Source organism: Oryx dammah, unplaced genomic scaffold (genome assembly GCF_014754425.2).
Source record: "Oryx dammah isolate SB20612 unplaced genomic scaffold, SCBI_Odam_1.1 HiC_scaffold_28, whole genome shotgun sequence".
Lineage (NCBI taxonomy): Eukaryota > Metazoa > Chordata > Mammalia > Artiodactyla > Bovidae > Oryx > Oryx dammah.
In genome coordinates, this window is record NW_024070212.1 from 8,853,306 (window position 1) to 8,867,124 (window position 13,819).

The 13,819-nt window shown below is 37.2% G+C and overlaps 1 pseudogene; it reads right to left on the reverse strand.

Moving 5' to 3' along the window:
• Positions 1 to 3,671: 3,671 nt before the first annotated feature.
• Positions 3,672 to 4,036, reverse strand: LOC120855571 (annotated as a pseudogene).
• Between the last annotated feature and the right edge of the window lie 9,783 nt (positions 4,037 to 13,819).

Sequence of the window (13,819 nt, forward strand, 5' to 3'; positions counted from 1 at the left end):
TAACTGAGGAAACCAGAATTGAAAGAGACACATGTACCCCCAATGTTTGTTGCAGCACTGTTTACAATAGCTAGGACATGGAAGCAACCTAGATGTCCATCAGCAGACGAATAGATAAGAATGCATTTGAATCAGTTCTAGTGAGGTGGATGAAACTGGAGCCTATTATACAGAGTGAAGTAAGTCAGAAAGAAAAACACCAATACAGTATAGTGATAGTGAAGTCGCTCAATCGTGTCCGACTCTTTGCGACCCCATGGACTGTAGCCTACCAGGCTCCTCCCTCCATGGGATTCTCCAGGCAAGAGTACTGGAGTGGGTTGCCATATATTAATGCATATATATGGAATTTAGAAAGATGGTAACAATGACCCTATATGTGAGACAACAAAAGAGACACAGATGTAAAGAATAGACTTTGGACTCTGTGGGAGAAGGTGAGGGTGGGATGATTTGAGAGAATAGCATTGAAACATGTATATTATCATATGTGAAACAGATCACCAGTCCAGGTTTGATGCATGAGACAGGGTGCTCAGGGATGGTGCACTGGGATGACCCTGAGGGATGAGATGGGGAGGGAGGTGGGAGGGGGGTTCAGGATGGGGAACACATGTACACCCATGGCTGATTTATGTCAATGTATGGCAAAAACCATTACAATATTGTGTAGTAATTAGCCTCCAAATAAAATAAATTAATTAATTTTTTAAAAAGATGTAGTGTGTATATATATATACACACACACATATGTGTGTGCATGTCTGTGTGATGAAATACTACTCAGACATAAAAAAAAAAAACAAAGTTTTGCTATTTGAAACAATATGGATGGACTTAAAGGATATTATACTAAGTAAAATAAGACAGAGAAAGGTAGACATTGGAGGTTAAGTATTTGTGGAATCCAAAAATAAAACAAATGAATATAACAAAACAGATTTGCAGGCATAGAGAACAGACTGGTGGTTACCAGAGGGGAGAGAGAAGTGGGGAGAAACAGGATGAGGCATGGATTGAGAAGTACAAATGTATAAAAACAGACAGGCTACAGGGATGTATTGTACAGCACAGGGAAATATAATCATTATGTTTTGGTGACTTTCAGTGGAATATAATCTATAAAAGTGTTGAGTTGCTATGGTGTACACCTGAAACTAGTATGGAGTTGTAAATTAACTACACTTCAATTTAAAATATAGAGCAAAATAAATATTTCCAAAAAGAGGGGGAAGCTATGGAACTTCAAGATATACTAGTGACCAAAGAAAACAATAGTAGTAAATTCCCAAACTGTTGAGAATAACAATTTTAACATAAATATTACTAGGAGATAATTAATAAAGCAGGAAATTATTTTAAAAACTAATAAAGAAATAAAACTCCAGCTTATTTCAACAAAATGAAGAGATTGAAAGAAACAAATGCTAATATTTCATCTTGCTCAAAGTTGGGAATATCAACACTAATTAATTCTCATTAATTAATAGAAAAATGGAGATTTTATAACTGATAGAAAATAATAACTGATAGAAAAATATAGATTTTATATTTATTAAATGTTTTTGTGAAACCATTAATAGAATAGATTATTTTTGAGATTTAGCCCAGTCTGTTAAGGCATTGCAACATATTGATGAAAGAAAGAACTTTGCAGTAAGAAAACTGACTTCTAGGTAACCAGTTTGTGAGTATTAGGCTACATAGCTCAACCAGATAGAAATTAGAAGAAATCACTGCAGTGAGCAGGACAAGAGATACCATCAAGAGATTGTTTAACTGGCCAAGTTAACTGGAATGAAAAGAAATATAACCATCTTTCTGGCAATTTCCACTTGTATTTCAAGCAATGTTTGATTTAAGAATGTAAATGCTATGTCATTAGGTGACTAAAATTTTATGATAACTATATCTTTTAAGTAGATTGCATATATTTTTCTCATCATGCTTTTTCTGGTTCAAACCACACACTACAATGTGCTTACTGCACAAAGCTCACATTAAAAACAAAATTTAGAAATTATGTTGGAGTCTTGGTGACACCCAGTGTCTTGACAATTTAATATAAATTTGAGGACTTAGAACTAAATGATGTACCATTTTCCAAGGAGAGGTGAAAGCAATTACTTAAAATGTCTACGAGTAATTTGAGAGTATGACAGGTGAGGATATTCAGTCAAATCTGCATACTTAAAAACTGAAAACTGTACATTGAGTTTCAGGTACAATATTTGCTTTCTACTCAAGGAGATAGATGTTGGAGACTCCAAAATTTCTTTGCTTAAATGTCTGGAAACAAATTTTCACACATGTATACACAGCAAAGGGGCATCACAGGTGGCTCAGTGGTAAAGAATTTGCCTGTAATGCAGAAGATGTAGATTTGGTCCCTGAGTTGGAAAGATCCCCTGGAGAAGGAAATGGAAATCCATTCCAGTATTCTTACATGGGAAATCCCATGGACAGAGATGCCTGATGGGCTACAGTCCGTAATGTCACAAAGTTGGACACAACTGAAGTGATTTAGCACACACACACACACACACACACACACACACACACACACATCTCTGATGAACACAGATGCAAAATTCCTCAACAAAATATTAGCAAACAAATTGAACAATACATTAAAAAGATTATATGCCATGACCAGGTAGGATTTACCTCTGCAATGCAAGGATAACTTAACATTTGCAAATCAATCAGTGTGATGCATCACATTAATAGAGTAAAAATAATATGACTATTTCAGTAGATGCAAAAGTTTTTGAAAAAAATTATCATTAATTAATCATAAAAATTCTCTAAAAATGGGTATAAAGGAAATACCTTAACATTATATAGACCATATATGACAAGCCCGCAGCTAGTGTCATACTCAACAGCGAAAACATGAGTTCCTCTAAAATCAGGAACAAGCCACTGACACCACTTGTATTCAGCATAGTAGTAGAAGTCATAGTACTAGCCAGAGTAATTAGACAAGAAAAAGAACTAAAACGCATTCCAACTGAAAAGGAAGAAGTAAAATTCTCTCTGCAGATGACATAATATTACATATAGAAAACCACAAACCCTTCACCAAAAAAAAAAAAAAAAACCTGCTAGAAATAATAAATTTAGTAAAAATGCAAGGTATAAAACCAATATACAAATCACTTGTTTTTATATACACTAATAATGAGCCATAAGAAATTAAGAAAATAATCTTATTTACAATTGAATCAAAAAGAATAAAATATTAATATCTAGGGATAAATTTAATGAAGGAGGTGAAAGTTCTGTACACAAAAACCATAATACATTGATGAAATAACTGCATTCATGTATATCTTAGAGAAAGCAGTGATACCTCCTTTCTTGAGGTCAGTTATTAAGGATTGAGGAACTAATGTTGAATGCTTCAGTTCAATTCAGTTCAGTCACTCAGTCGTGTCGGACTCTTTGCGACCCCATGAATCACAGCACGCCAGGCCTCCCTGTCCATCACCAACTCCCGGAGTTCACTCAGACTCATGTCCATTGAGTCGGTGATGCCATCCAGCCATCCCATCCTCTGTCATCCCCTTTTCCTCCTGCCCCCAATCCCTCCCAGCATCAGAGTCTTTTCCAATGAGTCGACTCTTCGCATGAGGTGGCCAAAGTATTGGAGTTTCAGTTCTGTTTAACATCAAAAATTATGCTGTAAATGTCTTCAAATTTCCTGGAAGTAAAACAAACAGATGAGGAATGCTGCTATTTCTTTCTTTCTTTTTGAAGTTTTTAAAGCTTTTCTTTTATATACAAAGAGATAGTACTGTTTCTGCATAAGGCTGATGTGCTACATAATGTTGATGTGTTCCTTCCTTTTAAGGAAGTTCGGTTAGTCCAACTTAATGAAGCCAATGTCCATCGCGTACAGCTGGAAACACTGGCGGCACATATTGTGGCCGTATTTCCAGATCAGACCTTGCTGGTTTGAGCAGACCTAGCAAGAGTGAGAACTCTGGCTGAAATTTCTCAGATGGCTCCTGTAGAACTGTTGGTGACCCATATTGCTTTCTCAGCTGCAACGGGGTAAAAGGTGTTATTTCTTATCGATGCATATAACCTATACAACTGGTAGGACACATCTGAACTAAATTTAAATGTTCCATCACATGTCCAGTACTCATATTTAACCAGATCATCCAAGCCAGATTCTGTGCCAAATACCAATATTCTACATCATGTTCTCCACTATCAAATAGAAAAACTTTCCACCATTTTCAAGAACATATTCATCAGGAATCGTGATTTGACAGAGCTAAAGAAAGCTTGATATTTCTTTTGTCTCCAACTTCTAATATTGCATGATACATTTAATAAAGATGGCATTAGAGAACAAGCAGTTGTATCTAAAGTAGCTAAAGAATTGAGAAATAATTCTCTCAAAGAGTGTTGTAAATTACTAAACACCTCTTTTATATTTGCTGCTGCTGCTGATGCAAAGTGACTTCAGTCGTGTCCGACTCTATGCGATCCCATATACGGCAGCACCCAGGCTCCCCAGTCCCTGGGATTCTCCAGGCAAGAACACTGGCGGCTGCTGCTAAGTCGCTTCAGTCGTGTCTGACTCTGTGCGACCCCATAGACGGCAGCCCACCAGGGCTAGAGTGGGGTGCCATCGTATTAGCTATAACTTGGTAAACTTTTAGTTTTAAGGGGGGTTGGGGATGACTGACGGAGAAGGCAATGGCACCCCACTCCAGTACTCTTGCCTGGAAAATCCCATGGGCAGAGGAGCCTGGTAGGCTGCAGTCCATGGGGTCGCTAAGAGTCGGACACGACTGAGTGACTTCACTTTCGCTTTTCACTTTCATGCATTGGAGATGGAAATGGCAACCCACTCCAGTGTTCTTGCCTGGAGAATCCCAGGGACGGAGGAGCCTGGTGGGCTGCCATCTATGGGGTCGCACAGAATTGGGCACGACTAAAGTGACTTAACAGCAGCAGCAGGGGATGACTGAGCTCATGGAAGGATTTTTCAATTTTAGTTTTTGACACAGCTTTTCTCAGGACTGTATCATAACCATCACATGGATTATGAAGAACTAGACAATAGAGGATCTATGTGTTTGTAACTTTTACTTGTTTGATATAATGAGTATTTTATCATACGTATTCAGAGAAACATATATTAAATTTTAAAATGTGATACAATGTTCAAAAAAGAAGAAAAAATGCTGCTGGGCTTTTGAGTGGGATTATGTTGAATCTACAGATCAATCTGGGGAGAAGCAGTACTTTTAAAAAATGCATTTATTTTTAATTAAAGCAAATTGCTTTACAGTATTATATTGGTTTCTGCCAAACATCATCATGAATCATATGTACCCCACTCTTGAACCTACATCCCACCTCCCTCCTCATCCCACTCCTCTAGGTTGTTGCACTGGTTTGAGTTCCCTGAGTCATACAGCAGATTTCAATTAGCTATCTATTTTACATATGGTGACACTGCTTCCATGTTACTCTTTTCATACATCCCATTCTCCTTGCTCTCCCCCCTCCTCCCATCACTGTGTCTACAAGTCTGTCCTCTATATCTGTCTGTCCATGGCTACTGTGAAAATAATTTCCTCAGTACTATCTTTCTAGATTCCATATGTATGTGTTAGTATACAATATTTGTTTTTCTTTTTCTGACTTACTTCACTCTGTAAAATAGGCTCTAGGTTCATGCACCTCATTAAAACTAACTGAAATATGTTCCTTTTTATGGCTGAGTATTATTCTATTTGTGTATATGTACCACAGCTTCTTTATCCATTCATCTGTCAATGGACATCTAGGTTGCTTCCATATTCTAACTATTTTAGAGTGCTACAATGAATATTGGGGTACATGTGTCTTTTTCAATCTTGGTTTCCTAAGGATCACTAAGAACAAAGCTAGTGGAGGTGATGGAATTCCAGTTGAGCTATTTCAAATCCTGAAAGATGATGCTGTGAAAGTGCTGCACTCAATATGCCAGCAAATTTGGAAAAGTCAACAGTAGCCACAGGACTGGAAAAGGTCAGTTTTCATTCCAATCCCAAAGAAAGGCAATGCCAAAGAATGGTCAAACTACCACACAATTGCATTCATTTCACATGCTAGTAAAGTGATGCTCAAAATTCTCCAAATCAGGCTTCAGCAATACATGCACTGTGAATTTCCAGATGTTCAAGCTGGTTTTAGAAAAGGCAGAGGAACCAGAGATCAAATTGCCAACATCCGCTGGATCATGGAAAAAGCAAGGGAGTTCCAGAAAAACATCTATTTCTGCTTTATTGACTATGCCAAAGCCTTTGACTGTGTGGATCACAATAAACGGTGGAAATTCTTCAAGACATAGGAATACCAGACCACCTGACCTGCATCTTGATAAACCTATATGCAGGTCAGGAAGCAACAGTTAGAACTGGACATGGAACAATAGACTGGTTCTAAACAGGGAAAGGAGTACATCAAGGCTGTATATTGTCACCCTGCTTATTTAACTTATATGCAGAGTACATCATGAGAAATGCTTGGCTGGAAGAAGCACAAGCTGGAATCAAGATTGCCAGGAGAAATATCAATAACCTCAGATATGCAGATGACACCACCCTTATGTCAGGAAGTGAAGAGGAACTCAAAAGTCTCTTGATGAAAGTGAAAGAGGAGAGTGAAAAAGTTGGCTTAAAGCTCAACATTCAGAAAATGAAGATCATGGCATCTGGTCCCATCACTTCATGGGAAATAGATGGGGAAACAGTGGAAACAGTGTCAGACTTTATTTTGGGGGGCTCCAGAATCACTGCAGATGATGACTGTAGCCATGAAATTAAAAGACACTTACTCCTTGGAAGAAAAGTTATGACCAACCTAGATAGCATATTGAAAAGCAGAGACATTACTTTGCCAACAAAGGGCTGTCTAGTCAAGGCTGTGGTTTTTCCAGTAGTCATGTATGGATGTGAGACTTGGACTGTGAAGAAGGCTGAGCACCAAAGAATTGATGCTTTTGAACTGCAGTGTTGGAGAAGACTCTTGAGAGTCCCTTGGACTGCAAGGAGATCCAACCAGTCCATTCTAAAGGAGATCAGCCCTGGGTGTTCTTTGGAAGGAATGATTGCTAAAGCTGAAACTCCAGTACTTTGGCCACCTCATGTGAAGAGTTGACTCATTGGAAAAGACTCATTCTGGGAGGGATTGGGGGCAGGAGAAGAAGGGGATGACAGAGGATGAGATAGTTGGATGGGTCACTGACTCGATGGACGTGAGTTTGAGTGAACTCCAGGAGTTGGTGATGGACAGGGAGGCCTGGCATGCTGGAATTCATGGGGTTGCAAAGAGTCAGACATGACTGAGCGACTGAAATGAACTGAACTGAACTGAATGATGCTGTTAGGAAGTGTTCTCATTTCATTCTTTTACATGTAGCTGTCCAGTTTTCCCAGCACCATTTAATGAAGAGGCTGTCTTTGCCCCATTGTATATTCTTGCCTTCTTTGTCAAAAATAAGGTACACATAGGTGTATGGGTTTATTTCTGGGATTTCTATCTTGTTCCATTGGCCAATATTTCTGTTTTTGTGCCAATATCATACTGTCTTGATGACTGTAGCTTTGTAGTATAATCTGAAGTCAGGAAGGTTGATTCCTTCAGCTCCATCCTTCTTTCTCAAGACTGCTTTGGATGTTTGGCGTCTTTTGTGTTTCCATATGAATTGTGAAATTTTTTGTTCTGGTTCTGTGAAAAATGCCTTGGTAATTTGATAGTGATCACATTGAATCTATACATTGTGTTTGGTTCAGTTCAGTTCAGTCACTCAGTCGTGTCCGACTCTTTGCAACACTATGAACTGCAGCACGCCAGGCCTCCCTGTCCTTCACCAACTCCCAGAGTTTAATCAAACTCATGCCCATTGAGTCGGTGATGCTGTCCAACCATCTCATCCTCTGTTGTTCCCTTCTCCTGCTGCCTTCAATCTTTCCCAGTATCAGGGTCTTTTCAAATGAGTCAGCTCTTCACATCAGGTGGCCAAAGTATTGGAGTTTCAGCTTCAACATCAGTCCTTCCGATGAATATTCAGGACTTATTTCCTTTAGGATGAACTAGTTGGATCTCCTTGCTGTCCAAGGGACTCTCAACAGTCTTCTCCAACACCACAGTTCAAAGGAATTTTCACAATATTGATTCTTCCTACCCAGGAACATGGAATACCTCTCCATCTGTTTATGTCACCTTTGATTTCTTTCATCAGTGTCTTATAATTTTCTGTGTACACTTCTTTTGTCTCCTTAGGTAAGTTTTTTTCCTAGATATTTAATTTTTTGGTTGCAATGGTGAATGGGATTGATTCCTTAATTTCTCTTTCTGATTTTTCATTGTTAGTATACAGAAATGCAAGTGATTTTTGTGTATTGATTTTGTATCGTGAAACTTTGCTAAATTCACTGATTAGCTCTAGTAATTTTCTGATACTATCTTTAGGGTTTTTATGTACAGTATCATGTCATCTGCAAACAGTGAGAGCTTTACTTCTTTTCCGATCTTGATTCCTTTTATTTATTTTTCTTCTCTGATTGCTGTAGCTAGGACTTCCAGAACTATGTTGAATAATAGTGGTGAAAAGTGGACATACTTGTCTTGTTCCTGATCTTAGGGGGAATGCTTCAGTTTCTCACCATTGAGAATAATGTTTTTTACAGGCTTATCATATATGGCTTTTACTATGTTGAGGTAGGTTCCTTCTATGCCCATTTTTTGAAGAGCTTTAATCATAAATGGGTGCTGAATTTTGTCAAAGGCTTTTTCTGCATCTAGTGACATGATCATATGGTTTTTATCTTTCAGTTTGTTAATATGGTATATCCCATTGATTGATTCATATATGTTGAAGAATCCTTGCATTCCTGGAATAAACCCAACTTAATCATTTTGTATGAGCATTTTGATGTGTTGCTGAATTCTGTTTGCTAAAATTTTGTTGAGGGTTTTTGCATCTATGTTCATCAGTAATATTAGCCTGCAGTTTTCTTTTTTGTGTGTTGTCTTTGTCTCATTTTGGTATCAGGGTGATGGTAGCCTCATAGAATGAGTTTGGAAGGGTTCCTTCCTCTGCAATTTTTAAAAATAATTTTAGAAGGATAAGCATTAGCTCTTGTCTAAATGTTTGATAGAATTATCCTGTGAAGCCATCTGGCCCTGGGCTTTTGTTTTGGGGGGGAGATTTTTTATCACAGCTTTAAGTTCAGTGCTTGTAATTGGGTTGTTCATAATTTCTATTTCTTCCTGGTTCAGTCTTAGAAGATTGAACTTTCCTAAAAATCTGTCCATTTCTTCTAGGTTATCCATTTTATTGCCATATGGTTGTTCGTAATAGTCTCTTACAATCATTTGTATTTCTGCTTTGTCTGTTGTAACCTCTCCTTTTTCATTTCTAATTTTGTTGATTTGATTTTTCTCTCTTTTTTTCTTAATGAGTCTGGCTAAAGGTTTGTCAATTTTGTTTATCTTCTCAAAGAACCAGCTTTGAGTTTTGTTAATCTTTACTATTGTGTCTTTCATTTCTTTTTGTTCAGATATTTATGATTTCTTTCCCTCTCTTAATTTTTTGTTCTTCTTTTTCCAGTTGTTTAAGGTATAAAGTTAGGCTGTCTATTCCATGTTTTTTCTTGTTTATTGAGGTAGGATTGTATTGCTATAAACTTCCCTCTCAGAACTGCTTTTGCTGCATCCCATAGGTTTTGTGTCTTCGTTGTCGTTTATTTCTAGGAATTTTTTAATTTCCTTTTTTATTTCTTCAGAAAGCTGTTGGTTATTTTGAAACATATTATTTAATCTCCATGTGTTTGTGTTTCTTATAGTTTTTTCTTGTAATTAATATCTGTTCTCATAGCATTGTGGTTGGAGAAGATGCTTGATATGATTTCAATTTTCTTAAATTTACTGAGGTTTGATTTGTGACCCAAGATGTGGTCTATCCTGGAGAATGTTCCATGTGCACTTGAGAGGAAGGTGTATTCTTCTGCATTTGGATGGAATGTCCTGAAGATATCAATGAGATCATCTCATCTAATGTATCATTTAAAACTTGTGTTTCCTTATTAATTTTCTGTTTTGATGATCTGTCCATTGGTGTGAGTGGAGTATTAAAGCCCCCTACTGTTATTGTGTAACTGTCAATTTCTTCTTTTATGTCTGTTAGTGTTTGTCTTATGTATTGAGGTGCCCCTATGTTGGGTGCATAGATATTTACAATTGTTATGTCCTACTAACAGGTCCAGTCCTACTAACATTCCCATTTTTCCCCCTAGTTCCTTCATCTTACCTAGTTTTATGTGGGTCTACATATTCTTTTCCACTGGTCAGGTTCTCCTGTCTGCTCTCAGCTGGTGTTCTGCAGGCACTTCTGTGTCTGAAGGTGTATTCCTCATGTATGTGTGGAAAGAGATGTATTCCATGTCCACCTACTCCTCTGCCATCTTGTTCCCCCTTCATTGTTTTTGATTTTCATTTCTCTAATAATGAGTGATGTCAAGCATCTTTTCATGTGTTTATTAGTCGTCTGTATGTCTTCTTTGGAGAAATATCTGTTTAGATCTTTTTCCCACTTTTTTATTGGGTTGTTTGTTTTTCTGGTATTTGAGTTACATGAGCTGCTTGTATATTTTGGAAATCAATCCTTTGTCAGTTGTTTCATTTGTTATTATTTTCTCCCATTCTGAGGGTTATTTTTTACCTTGTTTATAGTTTCCTTTGCTGTGCAAAAGCTTTTAAGTTTAATTAGGTCCCACCTGTTTATTTTTGTTTTTATTTCCATTACTCTAGAAGGTGAGTCATAGAGGATCTTGCTGTGATTTATGTCATAGAGTGTTCTCCCTAGGTTTTCCTCTAAGAGTTTCATAGATTCTGGCCTTACATTTAGGTCTTTAATCCATTTGGATTTGTGTGCTTTATCTTTGTTTGCTGATAGGAAGTGTTCTAGTTTCATTCTTTTACATATAACTTTCCAGTTTTCCCAGAACCACTTATTGAAGAGGCTGTCTTTGCCCCATTGTGTATTCCTCCCTCCTTTGTCAAAAATAAGGCACCCAGAGGTGTGTAGGTTTATCTTTGGACTATCTATCTTGTTCCATTGGCCTATATTTCTGTTTTTGTGCCAGTACCATACTTTCTTGATGACTGTAGCTTTGTAGTATAGTCTGAAGTCAGGAAGGTTGATTTCTCCAGTTCCATTCTTTTTTCTCAAGATTGTTTTACTTCTTTGGGGTCTTTTGTGTTTCCATATGAATTGTGACTTTTTTTGTTGTAGTTCTGTGAAAAATGTCACTGGTAATTTTATAAGGATTTTATTGAATCTGTAGATTGCATTTGATGGTATAGTCATTTTCAAAATATTGATTCTTTCAACTCAGGAACATGGAATATCTCTCCATCTGTTTGTGTTGTCTTCAATTCCTTTCATCAGGGTCTTATAGTTTTCTGTATATAGCTCTTTTTCTCCTTAGGTAGGTTTATTTCTCAATATTTTATTCTTTTTGCTGCCATGGTAAACGAGATTGACTCTATGATTTTTAATTTTTAGTATATATGAATGCAAGTGATTTCTGTGTTTTGATTTTGTATCCCATAACTTTGCTAAATTCAATGAATACCACTAGTAATTTTCTACTAGGGTTTTCTATGTATAGTATCATGTCAGCTGCAAACAGTGAGTGTTTTACTTCTTTTCCAATCTAGATTCCTTTTATTTCTTTTCCTTTTTTGATTGCCATGGCTCGGACCTCAAAAACTATGTTGAATTATAGTGATGAGAATGGGCATCCTTGTCTTGTTCCTGTTTTTAGAGGGAATGCTTTCAGTTTTTCAACACTGAGAATAAAGTTTGCTGTGGGTTTATCATATATAGCCTTTACTATGTTGAGATAGGTCCCTTTTATGCAGGTTTTTTGAAAGTTTTGTCATAAATGGTTGCTGAATTTTGTCAAAAGTTTTTTCTGCATCTATTGAGATTACCATATGTATTTATGTTTCAATTTGTTAATATACTGTATCACATTGATAGATGTGCATATATTGAAAAATCCTTCCATCCTTGGGATTATCCTGGGTTGGTCATGGTATATGATCTTTTTTTTTTTTTAATTTAAATTTTATTTTTTTACTTTACAATACTGTATTGGTTTTGCCATATATTGACATGAATCCACCACGGGTGTACATGAGTTCCCAACCCTGAATCACCCTCCCCATATCATCTCTCTGGGTCATCCCAGTGCACCAGCCCCAAGCATCCTGTATCCTGTATCAAACCTAGACTAGCGAATTGTTTCTTACACGATAGTGTACATGTTTCACTGTCATTCTCCCAAATCATCCCACCCTTGCCCTCTCCCACAGAGTCCAAAATTCTGTTCTTTACATCTGTGTCTCCTTTGCTGTCTCACATAGCATATAGGGTTATAATAACCATCTTTCCAAATTCCATTTATATGTGTTAGTATACTGTATTGGTGTTTTTCTTTCTGGCTTACTTCACTCTGTATAATCGGCTCCAGTTTCATCCACCTCATTAGAACTGATTCAAATGTATTCTTTTTAATGGCTGAGTAATACTCCATAGTGTATATGTACCACAGCTTTCTTATCCATTCATCTGCTGATGGACATCTAGGTTTCTTCCATGTCCTGGCTATTATAAACAGTGCTGTGATGAACATTGGGGTACATGGGTCTCTTTCAGTTCTGGTTTCCTCGGTGTGCCCAGTAGTGGGGTTGCTGGGTCATAAGGCAGTTCTATTTGTAGTTTTTATAAGGAATCTCCACACTGTTCTCCATAGTGGCTGCACTAGTTTGCATTCCCACCAACAGTGTGACAGGGTTCCCTTTTCTCCACACCCTCTCCAGCATTTATTGCTTGTGGACTTTTGGATCACTGCCATTCTGACTGGTGTGAAATGGTACCTCATTGTGGTCTTGATTTGCATTTCTCTGATAATGAGTGATGTTGAACATCTTTTCATGGGTTTGTTAGCCATCTGTATGTCTTCTTTGGAGAAATGTCTATTTAGTTCTTTGGCCTATTTTTTGATTGGATCATTTACTTTTCTGGAATTGAGCTGCAGGAGTTGCTTGTATATTTTTGAGATTAGTTGTTTGTCAGTTGCTTTATTTGCTATTATTTTCTCCCATTCAGAAGGCTGTCTTTCCACCTTGGTTATAGTTTCCTTTGTTGTGCAGAAACTTTTAATTTTAATTAGATCCCATTAGTTTATTTTTGCTTTTATTTCCAATATTCTGGGAGGTGGGTCATAGAGGATGCTGCTGTGGTTTATGTCGGAGAGTGTTTTGCCTATGTTCTCCTCTAGGAGTTTTATAGTTTCTGGTCTTACATTTAGATCTTTAATCCATTTTGAGTTTATTTTTGTGAATGGTGTTAGAAAGTGTTCTAGTTTCATTCTTTTACAAGTGGCTGACCAGTTTTCCCAGCACCACTTGTTAAAGCGATTGTCTTTACTCCATTGTATATTCTTGCCTCCTTTGTCAAAGATAAGGTGTCCTTAGGTGTGTGGATTTATATCTGGGTTTTCTATTTTGTTCCATTGATCTATATTTTTGTCTTTGTGCCAGTACCATACTGTCTTGATGACTGTGGCTTTGTAGTAGACCCTGAAGTCAGGCAGGTTGATTCCTCCAGTTCCATTCTTTTTTCTCAAGATTGCTTTGGCTATTCGAGGTTTTTTGTAGTTCCATACAAATTGTGCAATTATTTGTTCTACCTCTGTGAAAAATACCATTGGTAGCTTGATAGGGATTGCATTGA